This window comes from Streptopelia decaocto (assembly GCF_964273445.1).
Source record: "Streptopelia decaocto genome assembly, chromosome: 6".
Taxonomy (NCBI): domain Eukaryota; kingdom Metazoa; phylum Chordata; class Aves; order Columbiformes; family Columbidae; genus Streptopelia; species Streptopelia decaocto.
The window spans coordinates 37,801,207-37,813,652 of record NC_138660.1 but is presented as its reverse complement, the minus strand read 5'-3'; the positions used below and the strand labels follow the sequence as shown (position 1 = coordinate 37,813,652).

Sequence of the window (12,446 nt, the reverse complement as noted above, 5' to 3'; positions counted from 1 at the left end):
ATTCTCTCTAATTGCATACTTGCATCCTATTCTTTATCATTACCTTAATACTATAATTCTTTTTAACTTAGTCATACATTTCTCACTAATGTAGTTCCTGAAAGTGCCTGGCCTGTTCTTACTGAAGCTTTAAAACAAACAACTCCTAAACAAAAGCATTAGCTTGAGTCAGATATTGTATATGGGGAATTAATTTCTGAACAATTAAAATCAGCAAAGTTACAGGCATCTGAGAGGTGAGAAACTGTGCAGCCTTAAATATAGGTGATATAGGTGATAGTAACAGCTGCCCCCATAATACTTCGGGGATGCTTAAACATAGATGTCAAGAAGGTCCCTTTCTCCTTGATTGCAGCTGCTTTAGTATCTGTCTGCTGCTTGGATCTGTCATGTTTTCCCCAGTGTACTCTGATCAAAGACTTACAATAAGGAGAGAAGGTGTATGGCAGGACGTGTAGAAGAGGCTGTTTCAACACTGGACAATGCTTGTCCAAGCACTTCTCAGTGAGTAAAAAGGGTGACAAAAGGGGTAGTAACATCTGTGGTAACCTTTGCCATTTGTCCCAGGTAAACTGGAGAAAACTTAAGACCCTCTGTTATACAAGTGAGGCAAGAAAAACAGTTTCAAGGAGAAATGTTAATAGTTCCCTGTATTGGTATCTTCAGCTGCTCTGAAGTGTTGTACTGTGAAGTCAGTGGGCACTTTTGCTCTTCATTCATTACTTTCTGGGCATCTTTGCAGCATCTTTCCTTCTTCCTGTTTGAGATCCTCCCTCAGCAGAGACTGTGAATAGAGCAGCCCTGCCAGATCTCCTGTTGGAGGGAGTCTGGCTGGGAGTGCGCTGTGCTCCATTTGCCTTCCCTGATGAGTGGCTTTTTTGGAGCCGTTGCCAGCTTTTCTTCGGGTATGCCTAGGGATTAAGCAGCTCCTTGGTGGTCCCAAAGCAGGCCGGACAAAACAGGGCATCTGAATGAATGTGTCTCAAGTGAGCCTGGGGAAATAAAGCTGAGAGAAAAAGGCTCGGACATAAGTGTACACATATGCAGCATTTTATAGTCCTTATAGTGTTTGGTTTATGCTAAATTCACTGAAGAGAGACTAAATAGAGTGTTTATTTCTCTATTTCTTTATAGGAACAGAGAGTTTCCCTTGTTTAACAAGCAGACGCAGCATCCTATCATCTGCTTAAACAGGTATGACCTTTTTACTTGTTAGTGTAGATTTACAAGGAGGCTGCTTCAACAGACAAAGGTAGCTTGAGAAAAGAGCACAAAGAAAACTCCTCTAGTTCCTGGAACACTTCATCTTTCTGGAGTTAGTTCCTGATTTTGCAATTCTTCTTAGTTTTTACTTTAAAGGCCTCTTGTGTCTGCTGAGAGCTACTATACCCATTTTCAAAGCAGCTGTCTTCTTGCTTTTGGTTTAGCAAGAACCTGCTTGCAGCTCGAGGTGGAAAGGGCCTGAGATGGTGTTGGTAAAAAGACAGAGCATCTGAGAGAGGTGATGGTGTTTATGTACGCTGCTCTGGTTTGTCATGTCCTGCCACTGCAGTGAGTCGTACCATAGAAAACATGAGAACAGTTTGGCAGAGTGAGGGCAAACATAATAGTGCCTCATCTCCAGAATTGAAAATAATGGGGCTAGATCAAAGAACTGCACTTTTTCTCCTCTTTGCGAAAGAGAAAACTTTCATGAGACCCCTGTCGCAGAAGGCTAAAAGCAAGTGTTAGAGAGTCGATTCTGCCTCTGTCACGTAGATGAGCAGATGCTTGTTTTGCCAGCATTTCTGAATGCACATGTATTTACTTCAGCTGAATTTACAAGTGATTATAGTTTTTGTTCTCACAAGCATGAGTTTGAAATGTTAAAGACAGAATATTGAGCTTCAACAAATGGGAAAGGAGTTTGTTTGAAAGAATATATATGAAGCATAAAGAAGAAATACAGTAGGAGAATGTGAGTAGGGTGGCAAAGTGTCCAAGTTTCTGCTCTTGTAACTTTGCTTGGGCAGAGCAGGGTGAAATACTCCTATTCTTTTGGTGTGAACTGTTGTGGTTGTTCTGACCTTACAACACAAGCAAAACAGGAGGGTTTTGGTGAGTTCAGGAGATGCCTGTAGAAGCTCCTGGAGGGTGAGATGTAAAGCATACTGGGATGGTGGTCCCCTTCCCAGGATCTCCTCTCAGCTCGGCAAGCTAGAGGAAGTTCTGACCCTGCATCCTTTGAGGAATAGCATGAACACACACAAAGAAGTTTTATTCAGCTGGTAAAAGTTACTTCCTCTGTGTTGTTGTTGGTGAAAAGGTTCTGGATTATGCCCATTTAGGACATGTTCCTTCTCTGAGATTATATATAAACAGTGAACAAAATCAACCTCTCCTATTCTCAAGTAGTCTGTGCCGTGCTTCTGAGGCTGCCAAGATACTTAATGATGAAAAATTGAAAGTTCAAGCACAGCTTTAAAGGAAGGCAAGCTGATACTACAGAATAAAAAAAAATGTAATAGTGTATGATCTGAGATCTGTGTGTACATGCACGTATGCATTGGGTACAAGGCTGGTTTGGGACTTCTTGCCTTTTTATAAGCCCATAAATCTACCCATTTCCTGACCAGCCCTTAGTTTACTTCAGCATGCAGTCTCTCCTGGCTCTGTGAATTTGAAGGAAATGGAAATCAAGAATCAAATTGGGCTCTCTAGGTTTTGAGGTTGCATAAAGCACACACACAAGTACCAGGCAGTTCACTTTTTGTTCTCTGAACTTTTCTCTCTCAGAAGCCATGGCAGCACAGACCTGCCATGGGAGTCAGGTAAAGGCTGCATGTGCCAGCCTCTCCTGTCCCTGAGATGCATGCGGCTGGTGTGCCCGAGGTTTAAGTTGTCTTTTCCTGTTGTACTGAATTTCAGTGCTACTCCTTCTCTTGGAAAGCGTGGCACAAGCAACCCAGCATTTTGGGAAGGACCATCTGCCTTCTGGACAGTGACCTGTGGCAGGACAGGAGCTGCCCCAGCCCCAGCATTCATTCACGTCAGGCTCCCAGGGACACGTCCAGCAACCCAGCGTGCCTGCAGGCTGGCTGCCGGCCAGCGTCTGCCAGGGTGGAGGGCAGCATAAGGCTGCTTACAGTGATCCTGCACGCTTCAGGAATTTTCCCATGGCCCCAGAATACCCTTGCAGCAGTGCGCAAGTACTAAATGAGGGATTAAATTAGCCTCCAAGACTTAAAGTAACATCAGTTTTATTGCTTTCACTGTTTCTTCATTGACAAAATTCCACCAGTGATAAAATACATTCTCAGACATGTACTGTGGAAAGCTTAAGTTGTCTCTGCAGGTCCCATCTTTAACTGACAGGCCTAAATTATTGCTCTTGAAATAAAGAGTGTATCTGTGAAATGGAGTGCCCCATAGCCTCTTGGTGCTGCTAGGATGTCACGGACAGTTTAAGAAGTGGACAAGTCCAGTTGAAATGAAAAGAGAGCGAAACAATTATAGATCAGAACTAGCATTTTCTACCCAGGGTCACTGCATCAGTGATTAGGAGGAAAAAACGGGGAAGTAATGTCTCTTGTGCATTGCTGTCTGTCCTTTGTGCCTTTGTCTCTGCAGTGACTGAAAGTACTAGTCAAACCAGTGAAAACTAGCAGTGGAAATAATGTGCTGCTGGTGGCTGATGGCAAAGTTATGGTAAAAGAGGTAGGGGCTCGGGAAAAGGGGGCTGTTGCGTTGCCTCCTGTGTGTAAGAGCATCCTCCAAGGCTGGACTGTTGGATGAGGAGAAGGAGTAACAGAGCCCGCAAGGTAGCACAGAGGGCTACAGGAATGGGTGATAAAGCCCCCATCTCTGAGCTGGGGTGTCAGTGCAGCCTGTTTGCAGCTGAGGGCCTTGGAAGTGTTAGGGCGCTCTCTAATAGCGTGGTTTTATTTCTGATGCTTCTGGGGCTGCTGCAGTGTCTCTTGATGCTGGTCTCTGGGCCTCATGGTTCCCCGCACACTGTGAGCAAACTCAGTGTCTCCTCACATGAGCTTTTCACTCTGCTGTCTCAGTCCATGAGCTGGTTGACGGACGTGCTCTGCACAGGAAGGTACCAAAACCGTCTGCTCACCTGTACTCTGCCTAGGCCTGGTGTGGGGCTGTTTCTAAGTAGGATGGGGAACACCCTCCAAAACCTCTGTCACATTGAAATTCTGGTTTTGAGTAGCATTTTAAGTATAAGCATTACTTGCACTTCTTTTTCTACTGTGAATCTACTGATACTCAGAAGGAGAAGCACCTAGGTGGGGATGGTGCTTGGCAGCAGCCATCCTGAGCAGAGGCTTGATAACAGCATAAGGCCAAGGTGAACTTGCGGGGTACTCAGGGAGAGCATTTGCATATTGATATTTTGTTCGATTAGGCTGGAAAATCTTCAGATTAATTCTGTAGAGAGTGAAGTGAGCTTCAAATGACTGCACTGGAAGTACGCCATAGCTTGTATTCCAGGTTTAAAAATTTCCCACACCTCGTCTGGAAATTAACATTGTACAGAAAGATGTCAGTGACCAATGATTAGAACAGTTTTTAGGAAAAAGGATGCAAAATGATACCTGCTGGAAGGATTTCTTGTAGTACCTGGAGATGAAATGTTTTCCTGATTTCTAGACAGTCAACAACTCCAGAGATATTTTTGTTATGCTTTTTCATTTTGTTTGTTTGTTTGTTTGTTTGTTTGTTTTTCCTCGTTTTTCCTCAGTGATCTTTGTAGCAATGCCTTGTGTTGAAGGATATGCTATGCATTACAGTGGAGGGGAAAGTGACACTAGGGAAAGATCATAAGTTGGCAGAGCCCAAGATATAACTTAGTGCTGTTACTGGCGTTTTCTTGTCTTTTCCCATGCAGCTGGCTTGAGTGTCTCCTGTTTGGCATCTGGAGGGTTGTAAGGAGGCATCTCCACCTGGGCAGTTTTGACCCAGAGCTACACCTCGGTATGCTATGCCTGCCCTCACAGCTCACAAGGCATCAGATGCTCTTTCATCAACTTCCCCCTTAAAAATAGTCTCCTGCCAACTGGTAGGCTGTTCTGCAATCTCACCATTTGTTAGAAACATCTCCCTATCAATGGCCACAGGGTTCTTGTATGAAACTAGCCTTTGGTTTTCCTTCCTTTGTGTTTATCCCTTATCATCCATCTACATCTTTCCTCCTTTGAAAGAAGGGCTGTCATTCTTTTTTTTTTCCTTAACCTATCTCTTCCTTTTTTCTGATCATCTTAATAGCCATTATCTGCATCCTCTCTCATGTGAAAACACCTGTTTTGAACATAAACTGTAAAAGCAAAACACTGTGTTAGTTGTTTTTATCAACTATCGAAGGTAGCACTTGCTACATTTTGAAAGATTCAGGCGTGGTTGTTAAGCAATGGAAAGGAAGGAAGGAGAATGCCCCCTGTCACTAGTAAATCATGATGATGATGGTGGTGGTGTTAGTAATAATCCTGCCTAGCAGGCTGAGTCACTAGTAGACACTTAAAACTTGTTTACAGCCAAGAAGCAAGATTGTTCGGGCAGGAATTGAAAGGCAGAGGTTATACAACTTGCTGTGGCTTTTTATTAAGTGTCTCCCCAGCTGCTTGGATGCAAGAGGTGGGCCAGGGAGACCAGGAGGGCAGAGGAAAAGGGAAATGTCATCCTTCCTATAGTGTACAGGATGTACACTGTGTAGTGATGAGGAAAGGAGCTTAATTTTGAGGAAGAGATTGGTAAATAAGGGAACTAGACAGTTGTATGTTGCAGCTTGTACTCAGTGCTTTGGTCAGGATCAGCAGTCGACCCCAGGACTGAGTTTTTCCATTCCTGTGCAGTACTTAAATGACTTTATAAAGGGACAAAATTAAGCAAGGGGAAGGTGAATTGACAAGCTGATTTTAGTTTTGTGAAGACTTACTGCATTTGAAAAGTATTGTTTCCTTTTGCATCTCCAACAATAAAGTTGATGTAATACTTCCTGTAGATCAAGAACCAGTCCAGTATACTAATGCTGAATTCTCACGGTGGTGAGTTTTGTCCCCTGAATCATGTGAAGGGGAAGAAAACTCACCACCATGGAGTAGAAGTTCAGCTTTCCTAAAGGCAGTTGAATTTTTGCTGTGGACATTCTTTTACAACATATCATCTTGCTGAGTATTATAGATTTATGTCTATATGAAAAAGGAATTTCCCACAGTTCTAAAAATTATAGTTTCAGTTTTGAAAGGTATACAGTCCATGCCATGTGGTGTGTGTACCAGCCCTTACCCAAACTGGAGGGCATCTCTGTGTTGGTCAGATTATGCCATGCATTAGGGTGCGACCAGGCTGGTGACCTGCTCAAAAAGCCCTTGCACCACTTGCCTCCTCCAGTGCCATGACCTACCAGATGTCCCCCATTTATTTTCACAGCAAATCCTGCTGCTGTGTAAAACCACTTTTGTCTATAGCATACTTACTGCCGAGTTCTCTTGAACTTTCCTGTGAAGCATCTCTTTCTGGCTGGTGTCAGGACTGGGATACAGTGCACAGGGATTTGTTCTCTCCTGCCAGCCCTGTGGGCTGGGAGTAGTGATGCCCCCAAAGCACTCGTGGAAAAAATGATCCCATTCCCACTTGATAACTGCAAAGGGCTTTGTAGTGGGAGTCACCTAATGCCTGGGCATTACCAACACCCCTATGTTCAGTGCTGGGAAACCTGATGCTCAGAGTTAAGCCTGAGTTACATGTGATGTTAGTAAACACGCTTTTGAAAGAGATAAGTGGGAGTAACAGGAGTGCTGTGAGCGTTCTGGCATGAAAGGCGTTTGAGAGAGGCAAAGATTCGTTTGTATTGAGGAGTGAAGCTTATGAGAAGAACAGATGTTTGAATCATAATGTTCTTTCCAGCATAGTTGATGAAAGAAAACTCTTTATAATCGTGACCAAAAATATTCTAGTTGTCATCCTTAAGATGAGTCATTTTTTTTTCCCTCATTTTTAATCCCTCTGAGACTTCGGTCCCTTCTGAAGCAGGAAGTTATAATTCAGTCCGATCTCTGGCCATGACATGTTGGGCAGCTGGAATAATTATGCGGGGAGAGGGATATAATATGCTGTGCCGCTTCATGTACAAGTGAGGTCTTCACATGAAAAGGGAGATCCTGACATGACAGACACAGCTTGTTTTCTTCATTATTTTCTAAATCATCCGTGAATCAGAAAGCTTCAGGATGTTTTTGTCATAAAACTTTGTTTGCCTGTTGTTCTACCTTTTCTCATGTCTGCGTGGGATATCTGAGGTAGATTGCAAGGCACTTTGATCAGTAGTCCTTTCTCAACAATTAATTCATAATGTTACCTGTATCTAAATCTGTAAGATTTGTGTTTTGCAGCATACTCTTAATAATAACTCCCTGGTACCCTTATTTTAATAATGATTTCTTTTGTGCAAAAAAAAAAAAAATTTGCTTGCTTATACAATTGTTCTTGTATGAGTTTTGCTGCTAAAAATCATAAGAACACAGAATTATATTCGTGTTTTATGAGCATAATGAAAACAGAGACAAAAGGCTCAAGTCTAGGGTTAGTGGCAGCGTGCCTGGGAACTAGCTACTGTGTGCAACAGCTTTTGCTGTGATTCTTGTTAATGCTCTGTGATTCATTGCTGTAGCTACCATAATATTAGTAACTGGGTGTCCAAGTCTGGATTAGATCACTGTTGTGTTAGATGCTGTGTGCTCAAACAGCAGAACTGCTCCAGACCCCAAAGAGCTTGCAGTCAAATCTACAAAGAGGTGTTGGAGGTGTAAGCAGCCAGACAACACGCTGGTGAGGCTGTATTTGTCAGTGTAATTAGTAGCTTAGAAACTCTGTAGTTCATGCTGGGAAATTGTCGATGGAAAACCATACTCACATGATGTGATTCACCTGGGACATATCAGCATGCAAGCAACAAGGGAGCTAATCTTAAATTGCTTGGGTTTTCTGACTCAAAATCTGGTGTGTTTTGGTTGTAAAACACATGAGGCCAGCTTCATTTCTAGTCTGTTTCTGCTGTTTAGTATGTTTTCCATTTGGAATATTTTTCTCTCTAATACAGCAAAAGTCCAGTTACTAATGCAGCCAAAATAGTTCAGCTCCATGAAAAACTAATCTGAAAGTTGGCCTTAAAATGGAACTAGATTCCTTTCCCCCCACACACACACTTTTTCCCTCCCACGTTTTAAATGTTTAGATAACTGGCTTCAGCTAGCAATAAACCCAGCAAATTAAGACAAGAAAAGCTTTTCCTTCCTGAGGAAGCCACAAAAGTGCCTTCTCTCACAATCTGAAAAGTACCTGTACCCTTCAGAGCAATTCAGTACTTTGAAATGCCCTGAAGTCAGGTCTTCCTCTTGGTTTGAGTTCAGCTTGCTGCTGGAAATGGTGTTACCAACTAAACTAGTTTGTGAATTAAAATAATTGGTATTATTTGTTGGTGTGAGGTAGTGTCTAGTGTCAGCTCTCTACTCACAGCTTGTGACCTTCTCCACTACACTATCTGCAGTCTACCCCTAACTCTCCAGCCCCTCTATTTTCTTCCTGTGGTACCAGGTACCACTAGTTTCCTCATCCCTTGGTTCCCTATGAAGGACTCACACTATCTCTTAAGATCTTTCAGACCCACAGCACTTCGTTCTTCCTTGAATCCCTGGCTCCCTTCCCTCATGTTTATTCCAATTCTTCACCAAAGTATCTCAATTTACTCCTTGAATGTTTGGGGCCTTCTGACTTAATTTGAGTTCCACGTAACATTTTCTCAGCAACTACGTCCTCTCCGCAACAACTCCCCACTGTAGGTTAACCAGCACCTGTTTCATCCTCTACCTGTCTTTGCTTAGACAGTTAATTGGGCCAGAAAGAGCACATGCTGTGGCTGCGTGTGAGCTCCACATCTACTAATTAGACCATGAGGACACTGCCAAACAGAAAGAATAAGAGCTGAGCTCTTCTTGTATTTCCATTCATAGAGGCATTAAGATCTTATCTCTCTTCTACCCATCTGTGGATTTCCTAAGGTGGTAGGTAGGAGCTTGGTATCTTCTGTCAAATAAGATAGAAATTGGCCGATGTGATTCACAATTATGGATGTGGATAGACACAGCAGACAGGCAGACACAGGAAACCAGAGCAAAAACATAATGAGAGAATTAGGGAGCAAGTATTTTTGGATTGCTTGTACATTCACACATCTTCAGCTGAGTTAACTGGCAGAACCGAGCAGGGAGTTGGCACTATTGGTTGAATGTCAGGGAAAAATTTTAAGGACCTCTTACATAGTTGTGGATACAGGTTGGTATCGGGGACTTGATGCATACTTTGTGATTTATGTTTTCTTAAATGGATTCTGATGCTACATTGTGTCCCGTGTTTAATTGCTACCAAAGGCAGTTCTTTGTAAAAGTATTTTTAGAAATGAGCACCCATCAGAAGAAGAAATGCAAAAACCTTTATATAGAACCCTGGAGGAAAGAGAGGGGAAGTGTTATGGAGATGCTGTGAAAGAATTAAGTCATTTAGAGACAGCCAGTTGGTCAGGCCAGCAGTCCTACGGAGTTGAAAGAAGAATCTGCATTTTCATTTGTTTTTATGCTAACATCAACAGCAGGGGTTCCTTAATGTAGTTTGAGGGCTGCAACCTTCATCAGAGACTTCACATATTCACATACATATTTTAAGCAGTGGCTACTCTTGATAGTCGTAGCTGATCATTGAGAGTTTTAAGGGATTGTGGTCCCTTTCAGCAGGGTTGAGCTTCTAGGCTCCCAGGGGCCAGGGCTGTTAGACATCCAAAGCTCAGGATGCCTCAGTCCCCAGAGCTGTCCAGCACACGGCGTCCTGGATCCCTCTGCTTCCCCAGCATGCTCCAGAAGCAACTCAGGCTGTGCTCAGTGGCCAAAGTCGCAGTCCTCTCCTTTTGGGTCTCCTTTTTGTGTCTGAAAAAGTTGGTTGTGCTGCCTCCAGGCACATGCTGTGTCTGATAAATGTCCTTCCTTGAGCAAAACTTTCTCAAATCTGGATTTGGGAGCCAGAGCATCCTCACACATATGGGAAGAGACAGCCCTTTCCCTGAGGGGTCTGCAGCATAAATAGGCAAGTTACAGACAGCATGAACATTATAATCCATGTTTTACAGCTGGGAGAACTGAGGCACAGACTTATTTATTCATAAGTTCAAGGTCATGGAGCAAGTGAACAGCAGAGCCCTGATCTGAACTCTGATGTTGCATTTCAGTGCCTTAATCATAAAGTTGTTCTTCCTTCTGAAAGATCCTTGTGATTATGGGAATATCTGTTCTATAACACAGTGGTAGAAGAAAGGAAAATCTCTATTTGAGTAAAATAATCTTGAAGGTACTTGAATCAGTGGATGAATTTTGTCATCCTTTGGTCAATTTTAGCAAATTCTTTGCAGCTAGTGCCTAATGGGAGAAGATAAATTGGCAGCAAATAATAAACTAAGAATCCAGAGAAGAGGTGAAACAAATAATTCTCTCTGCAGCCTATAGATAATAAAAGGGAAATCTCTTTAAAAACATTAGCAATTATAAGGTACTTTAAATAATCTCCTGGAAAATCCATGTCTATGAAGAATAAGGCAGGCTTTTACTTGAACACAAAGGAGAGATGTTTTGGGTTTTGTCACTGGGAGGTCTGGATGATTGTAACATTCTTCCTCTCTTTGCAACCCTATGGGAGCACAATCCCAGATTAACTACAATTAGGAGAAAGAGAAGGAAAGGAGGAAAAAAATAGGAAAGTGATGTCATTGAGCCAAGGGGCTGTCTGAGCTGGCCTAAACTGGCATAGCTACAGTGTTGTGCATCCTAGGTGTGAAAGCAGGTTGTACAGAGCTCAGCTGTGGCTACTGTGATTCCGATTGCTGTGTCCCTCTTTGCACCATGTTACACCCACAGCTATGATATGTCTGTTGTCTTCTGTGTCTGTAGGGTCAAGCTTTGTTCATGTTTTGCCTACATGGTGTATATCCCGTGCAAGTTGGTGGGAGTCAGTTCCATACATGTGTGGGTGCGAAAAGGGGGGAAGGTGAGGGCTCCAGGCAGCCAAGAGGTGCCAGATTTGGAGCTGATGTACATCAAGGTAGTTCTCTTGACCTCATTGAAATCACTCGTGGTAGACGCTGTGTAGAATTCTTCCCAAAAAAATCAATTGACAGTGATTAAAAAATCTCCTTTAGGATCTTGCTTAATAGGAGGTATGAGACACTCTCTAAGTTCAAGCAAGTACATTTCATTTTATTATACTGCACGGCTGAGATCCTCTGGTGTCATGGGAGGACATTTGTGCCTCCGCTGTGCCGTGTCCCCATGCAGCCTGACCAGTTCAAATGGGACGCCACCATCTTTTAGGGTGTCCCCTGCTGCAGATTCATAGATTTGTTGCCTCGTCTTGTGAAGAATGCTTTATTGTCTGTGATGACAGGTCAAAGTACAGCTGCAAATACACACATTTATGCACAACATTCAAGATGGATAGACCAAGTATTATACTAATGTACGAAGATGCAGGTGAAGAATTAGGAGACCTGCCTATTGCACCGAAAGTTATATCAAAGGTCTACTTTTTTCCCCTTCTGTCAGCTCAGTTTCTGTCTCCCTTGAGAAGATGGGAGCCAAGGTTTCTGACATAGCTCACTGGCTGATAGATTTTTTTCCTCTTAGAGCTGATTAATCTGAAATCTAAAAGATGCCTAATGCTCTGGCATGAACAGTGTCCTCGAGAGGGTAATTGACCTTTCACAGGGAAATTTGTCCTGTTCTCACCTTAAATGAGATACAGTTTGGCCAGTCTCTTAATTGCAATAGCAGTAGCTTCCTTCCTGTGGATGAGTAAATGTGTCTTTTTTAAGAGAGAGCTGTGTGAGATGACTCCTTCAGTAAGTGGCTAGTAAGTTATTCTGATCAGAGGTGTGAAACTCTTCCTCCTTCCTAGCCCACCACTGGCAGCATGCCATTCATATAGTCTGCATCAGCTGTGGCGTTTAACACAAACACCGCTGAGCAAGCTTCTTTTAGTAGTTTATTACTGGATCTTGATTCAGCCACACTGCTAATTATTTGCTTTGAATTGGCTGCAGGCTTGGGGTGCCTGTTCTGCAAACTGGCTCTGAGTCAAACTGCAGTAATGCAGTGTCCATAGCCATTAATCCAAAGATTAATGTAAGACTGTAAATTAAAAAAAAAAAAAAAAAAAGCCTAGACAGTACAGTGCTGCCATTTGAATTTACAGAAATATAAATACATAAAAATCAGGCTAAAATTATAAAGCTAGCAAATGGATAAGATGGAGGGGAAACCAGAGTGTTTCTTCAGAGCTTTGATTTGTCTCAGTTACCACCAAATATACTTTTTGTCCTGAGCAGCTGCCAGACTTGCCCCCGCCTTGCACAAACACATAAT

The 12,446-nt window shown here is 42.8% G+C and overlaps 1 protein-coding gene across 1 annotated transcript in view; it reads left to right on the top strand.

Moving 5' to 3' along the window:
- The first annotated feature begins 1,155 nt into the window (after nucleotides 1-1,155).
- Nucleotides 1,156-12,446, top strand: part of MAP2 (microtubule associated protein 2) — a 99,724-nt gene continuing 88,433 nt past the window's right edge. The window contains exon 1 of the mRNA XM_082055978.1: nucleotides 1,156-1,194. The gene's annotated coding sequence lies outside the window, so the exon portion shown is untranslated. The remainder of the gene's footprint in view (nucleotides 1,195-12,446) is intronic.